Source organism: Cryptomeria japonica, chromosome 5 (assembly GCF_030272615.1).
Source record: "Cryptomeria japonica chromosome 5, Sugi_1.0, whole genome shotgun sequence".
NCBI lineage: Eukaryota > Viridiplantae > Streptophyta > Pinopsida > Cupressales > Cupressaceae > Cryptomeria > Cryptomeria japonica.
Window position 1 is genome coordinate 723,794,346 of NC_081409.1, and position 6,172 is coordinate 723,800,517.

A 6,172-nucleotide genomic window follows, 5' to 3' on the forward strand; every position below is an offset into this window, starting at 1 on the left:
TGCATTCTTTTATTGTGTTTTGTAATTATATAATTTTTTGTATACAACTCTATTATGACTGCAAAATGTTTGATCATTATATTATGATTTAGGAAGATCTTTTTGGGGATCTAATGGATGAACACAAGTTTGTATTTAAATAGATTTGAATTCAACAAACTTTAAAGCATATTGTCCATGTTTTCTAAAAGCTTAGTAAACTACTTCAAAAAAGAAGTAGAAAAAGGAAAATCGACAACTCGACAACTCGACTTAATTTTACTCCATTTTCCAAAAAAATGTTTTGACTTTTATAACTTTAAAAAAATAACAATTTTGATCTTATATATATATATTCAGAAACGAACATAACTCTTCAAAAATATTTAAATAACACCTCAATTAAAAAGGTGATCTTTTGACATAGTTATTTTTTCTTTTTAATTTATATGATTCAATTGGGTTAGTAAAAGTTTCCAATCTCAATTTTAGTAAATAAAATACAGATCTCTCAAATCTAAGTCATGGCCAAATCATCACAATATTATATAGTCAAAATTATTATTTTTAATTAAATAAATACTAATAATATTAAAAGAGTAAAATATCTACCGAAAGATAAGGCGGTAGCTAGAGAGATTTTATTATTCTACTTTTCAGATTATGGTCTTAGGTGTCCAACCCACAATGAAGATACGATAGCCATATTCTATATATTAGGGTTGGACATCTATAGCCATATTCTGGCGTTAGCCCCACAACGTGCGGGCTAAGCATTTAAAACTCTCTTCATGTTCAGCGATGAAGTAGTCCCCGACATGTATATCAGTAGAGATGGAGGGGCAGGCGAGGTTTTATTGTGGTCTCCAGAGGAACTGCTTTGGGCATTGTGAGTCCAAGCCCCTCACTCATGTCAATTACAGCGCCCTCTGGAACACACCACTCGAAGCTCTGAAGCAGCCGCGCCAAGGTGTAGTGGACTACAACTAATGCTAATGACATCCCCGGGCACATTCTTCTCCCTGAACCGAATGGTATCAATTCAAAGTCATGGCCTTTCACGTCAATCACTTTTCCTCCTTTTAAAAACCTTTCAGGATCAAATTCCGTAGGGCTGCTCCACACGTCCGCGTCCCTGTGAATTGCCCACGCATTGACTAACAGACACGTTCCTGCAGCGACATGAAACCCTCCAATAGTACACGCCTCTGCGGCCTCATGGGGAACTAGAAGGGGTCCCGCTGGATAAAGCCTAAGAGTTTCCTTCACTATGGCATTTAAATATGAGAGCTCATGAAGATCTGATTCCTCTACCAACCGGTCCCTTCCGACATGTTTGTCGAGCTCCTCCTGGGCTTTTCGCAAAATGTTGGGGTGCTGGCGCAATAGAGCCGCCAGTGCCCATTCGATGGTCACAGAGGATGTGTCTGTACCTGCGGTTATCATGTTCTGCACAACAAAACATAAAATTGGGGACTGCAACTGAGAAAAGAATCATGGCCAGAATTTAGAGCTTTTAGAAATTTAAAAGAAAATCATACCATGGCGGTGGCCTTAATCACATCGTCGTTACTGTCAGATTGAATTTCATGGTTGTCTACTGCAGAGATGAGAAGATCAATTAAGTCCTCCTGAGTGTGCATCCCCTATTTCTCACGGTGCTCATTGACCAATTTCTGCATAAAGGCATCTCTTTTTTTCTGCAGCTTTTTCATGGCGGATAAGAGACCCTGCAGATCAAGCCACTTGAGAAAGGGCAGGTAATCGCCGACTGCAAATACACCATATAAGTAGAAAGTTTCTTCTACCATCTTCTTCAGGTGCTGCCCTTCTTGCAAATCCTCGGAACATTGAGAACCCGAGACTCTTTTTCTGGCAACCATGCGCATGATTATATTAGATGTGAGATCAGAAAGCCTGGATTTCATGTTTACCGGTGCTGCTTCTCGCTGGCAACTCTCAAACAGGGAACGGATGAGGGCAGAAACTTCCTCTGTGCGCAGGTGTTTAAAGGAATCGATTCTGCTGGCAGTGATGAGTTTCATGGTGCAAATCTTGCGAAGATCTCGCATCTGTGAATTGTAGGTCAGAACCGAAAACATTTTGTGGTCATATCCCAAATGTTTTGCTGCAGTCATCTGTGGGCGCGAAGCCAAGGCTTTTGTCATTTGCTGTAAAGCATTCTTTTGCGAGCTCTGAAGAGGAAATGACCAGGACAGGGCGGAAGCCAAGTTGAAGATGCATGATGGGTCCATAGCTTTGGGAAAGTGAGGCCAAAATCCGGTGAATGGGCTTCTTCTTTCTCAGGAGATGCAGATGCCCAATTATTGGCCACGAGGGAGGATGCGGTGCCTTGCCATTGTTAGTCCTCACGTAGTCTGCGAATAGCAAAATAATTGCCACTGCCAGAGAAAACAGAATGATGGTTGCTACTTCCAACGCCATAGTGAAGCAGGCTTGCTACACGGGTATGCTTGCAGTTTTGCTGGATTTTATAATCTTCTTATATGTTTTAGTCCGATACGTTTCTCTTCCACAGGATGCAGACGTGATATAAAGAAAGAGGAAACCATTTTGCGTCATGGAAAACGTCACCATACAGAGCAGGTATTAATTTTTCATGGTCTAATTTGTAACAGTTCGTTTCTAGATTGTTTGCATTCATTTCAAACGACATCTGGGATAACTTTCTGTGATCAGAAAATAAAATTGATTGATTGAGAGAATTGGTTGGGAAAAGAGAAATTGATTAATTTAAGTCAATGAAAACAAACATTTAATAATACCATTCTAAAAGTTTAATCTTATTTTTATCAATTTTTTATTGAGTATAAATAAATTGTCAAGTTTAAGTTAAAATGTCAATTATGTTGTAACAAATATGAAAACATTAATTATTATTATATAGAATTATGCAAGTAACAAAAGGCAAATTGTCATATAGACATGATAGAACCTTCTTATGTCTAAAAAAAGTGATAAGAATATAATTGGTTGTCTCATCACTAGTATGCACTGATTGCAATATATTTCCATCTCATACTAGCAAACCAATAAGTATATAGCCTACACATATTATTTGCATACAATTATGGACTTTTTTTTGTTGATGTTCAATCTTAAACTACAATTAGGGTAGACGATTCTTATAGTTGAGTGCTGTAACTTTGAATCTCTTAAAATCATACATGATGATTTTAAATCACTTTCAAATTTTCATAGTAGCTGATTTGGTAAGGCCCATACTTAGAGTTAAGTTTTCAAGGTCACATTATCAAATATGATACCACATCAACATGGTTTCTGTTGAGGTCCTCAAAAAGAACCCCAAAACCTAACTCTTAGGAAAATAGATATTTTTACTTTTACTCAAGATAAAATACCATAACAACAGGAGGATGACCCCATAATGCAATGAATGTTGTGAGCCTTGTTTCAAGAAAGGTCTTGTGTTCAAAACTCAACATGCTCATGTTGTTTCAAACCCTAATGTTTTGTGGTAGGAACCCGTATGCAGGGACTGTGTGATGGTGTGATGGAGAATGGTCATGAGCTAATGTAAGTACGATGGATGCAACACGAATGTTGGAGCATACTAAGTGTAGGTTGCGATGGATGCCATGGTGGTTGATGTGTTGTGATTGAGAGATAAGTGGTACGCACTAGTGGAGAGATAATGGGTGAGTGCTAATGGACAAACAAGGAGAAGGATTAGAGTGATAGGGAGAATGAATGGAGTGATTTAAGGAATGGACCGATAAGGTGTCCATGGAGAGATAAGGGTGAACATAGTGATAAGGAGAGATGATTTAAGAGAGCAAAAAATGGAGGTGTTAAATACCTCATCATACAAGACAATGTACTAGGGGATGGGGTCCCCCATTATGGCCCCACTGGTTCAAAGCTCCAATCAAAATAGTTTTCTATCAATTTTAGCCGCTTACCGAGCAAAAAATAATATCATAGCAACAATAAAATTATTTATTTATTTTCTTTCTTTTCAAAACATAAAAAATGTATTCAAATAAAGATACTTTAACAATACTTGTTAGAAAACATGATGAAGGAGATCTTTTCTTCATTTCACATTGCATTGAGTATCATAAAATACATCATGACATAAAGAAAAGTTTACCAGATATACCCACTAGGAAAGTACTGTATTTGTCTCGCAAGCCTTGACTAGTCAACTATAGGAGGGAGAGGATCATTCAGGCACTACACCATCAACCATAAACCAATGGTCTCCTGCACACTTTCCTATTGGAATTTTCCTTACCCTTCACAAGGAGTATAGACAAGGGGACCTATGTGGTGTCATCTAAGTACTGGCACGTTGTGTGTCACGTATCTCAATCCGACCATACTACTATAAACTATCTTCTAACTAGGTATGACCATTATGGATGATCTATGTTCTAGCTACACTTGTGAATTGACTTGTCATATGTAGTGACCAATACGGTACTTTGGCCAAAGTTTAATAATTCATAAAAAGTCTTTGTTCACTCATCTCTTACTCGATTTGGAGACTACTCTCTTCCTAAGGTTTCATAAAAGAACTTGTTGACACGAATACTGATGGGTATGGACTTTCCCTTTGCAAATGCAACTTGGAAGTATAGATTCTCTACCCTTAGTCCATCTTAAGTCCATTTCATATTTCTCCTACATTGCATGAATTATAGATTCTAGAAAAAAGTATTAAATTCCTGACTAGAATTCTATGACCCACTGGTCTTTCTTGAGTACTTAGTTCTTCAAATGAAATTACCTTACCAATACTAATAATGTATATATAATCAAAGTTTAATTACTAATATAGATACTTATGTGTCTTAATCTACCCAAGTATTACAATAATACAAATAAATCTATCTTTGATTAGCTATCGACTACAGTTTCATTTCAAAAATGAGGATTCATAATGTATTGACTAAGAGAATCACAAACATAATTTATAGATTCCACCATTTCACATTTCTTCTTCTTAATCTATATTAAGTTTTCTCCTCTTGAACATTACATAAAAACACATCTATTTTCACATTTCAAAGAAGGATATTACAAGCCCAAGATAAACAAACTATCTAGCATAAACTTAGAATGTGTCTGAATGGTTTGGAGATCAATGAGGGAAAGAAGAATGTGAGGTTTCAAGTCCTTACTCTAAATCTCCACCTCAAGCTTATGCTTGATTAATCCACAAAATAAACACCAAGAATTTTTACTCTACTTCTAAAGGAAATATGGAAAAGCTTCTCCCTTCAAAGGCTTCCTAAGAACAAAACAATTCTTTAGCAATTGCACAATGATAAAATTTTCCCAAAATTCCCCTTAAAAGCCCAAGGATTTTCTATTTTTGTCCTATCATGTGGGGATATTTCTCCATTCAAAATTATCTTTTCCCTCGAAAACCACCACAATATTGAAATCACTTAATTAAATAAATGCATATGCCAAAACCAATTGTTCAGTTATGGAGGAACAGAGCAATTGACATACTAAATTGTCAGACCAAGCATCTCACCTTCCAGAGATCCAAACAATGTGAAATTTTTAATATAGGTATATCTGATATTTATAAGTGTACTTCCCAAACTGTAGACTAGTATTTGAAACTACGAAGAAAAACATGATAGACAAAATATCCAAAATACCATAGCAACAACCAAACAAGTCAATACAAATATGTTGACATCAATGATAATGGGTAGCCAATACAACATTCTCCTTAATCAATGAAAAAAACTAGAACAATAATAACCATGCATGGTGCCTAATGTTTTCCAAGGAAGATCCATTAGTTTTGTTCCATTTGTGCTCCCAAGATTCACCATATAAAATTTAATTGTGGGAAAGGATGGTTATTAACCTCCTTGTTGTTGAATAGATACGGGGGTTTGATTTTAAAATAATAGAAAATAATTATGATATAATATGGTTTATCCCTCATGAATTATTCCAAAAATCATTAAATTATTGAATTCTTATGAGGAATATTTTGGGAGTTGCGGACCCTATTACATTAAAAAAGTATTCTCGTATTCATCATTGTTCTATGTGGTTTGAATCATTAAAAAGGAGATTTAGGGAAACTTAGATATCTTAACATATTTTATGTAGTTTATTCTCTTGTTGAACATGCAACATGACTATGAGTGAGGGGGGTGAATTAGTTCGTACCTTAAGA

The 6,172-nt window shown here is 36.0% G+C and overlaps 1 pseudogene; it reads right to left on the reverse strand.

Moving 5' to 3' along the window:
• Positions 1–721: 721 nt before the first annotated feature.
• On the reverse strand, positions 722–2,462 carry LOC131876129 (xanthotoxin 5-hydroxylase CYP82C4-like; annotated as a pseudogene).
• Between the last annotated feature and the right edge of the window lie 3,710 nt (positions 2,463–6,172).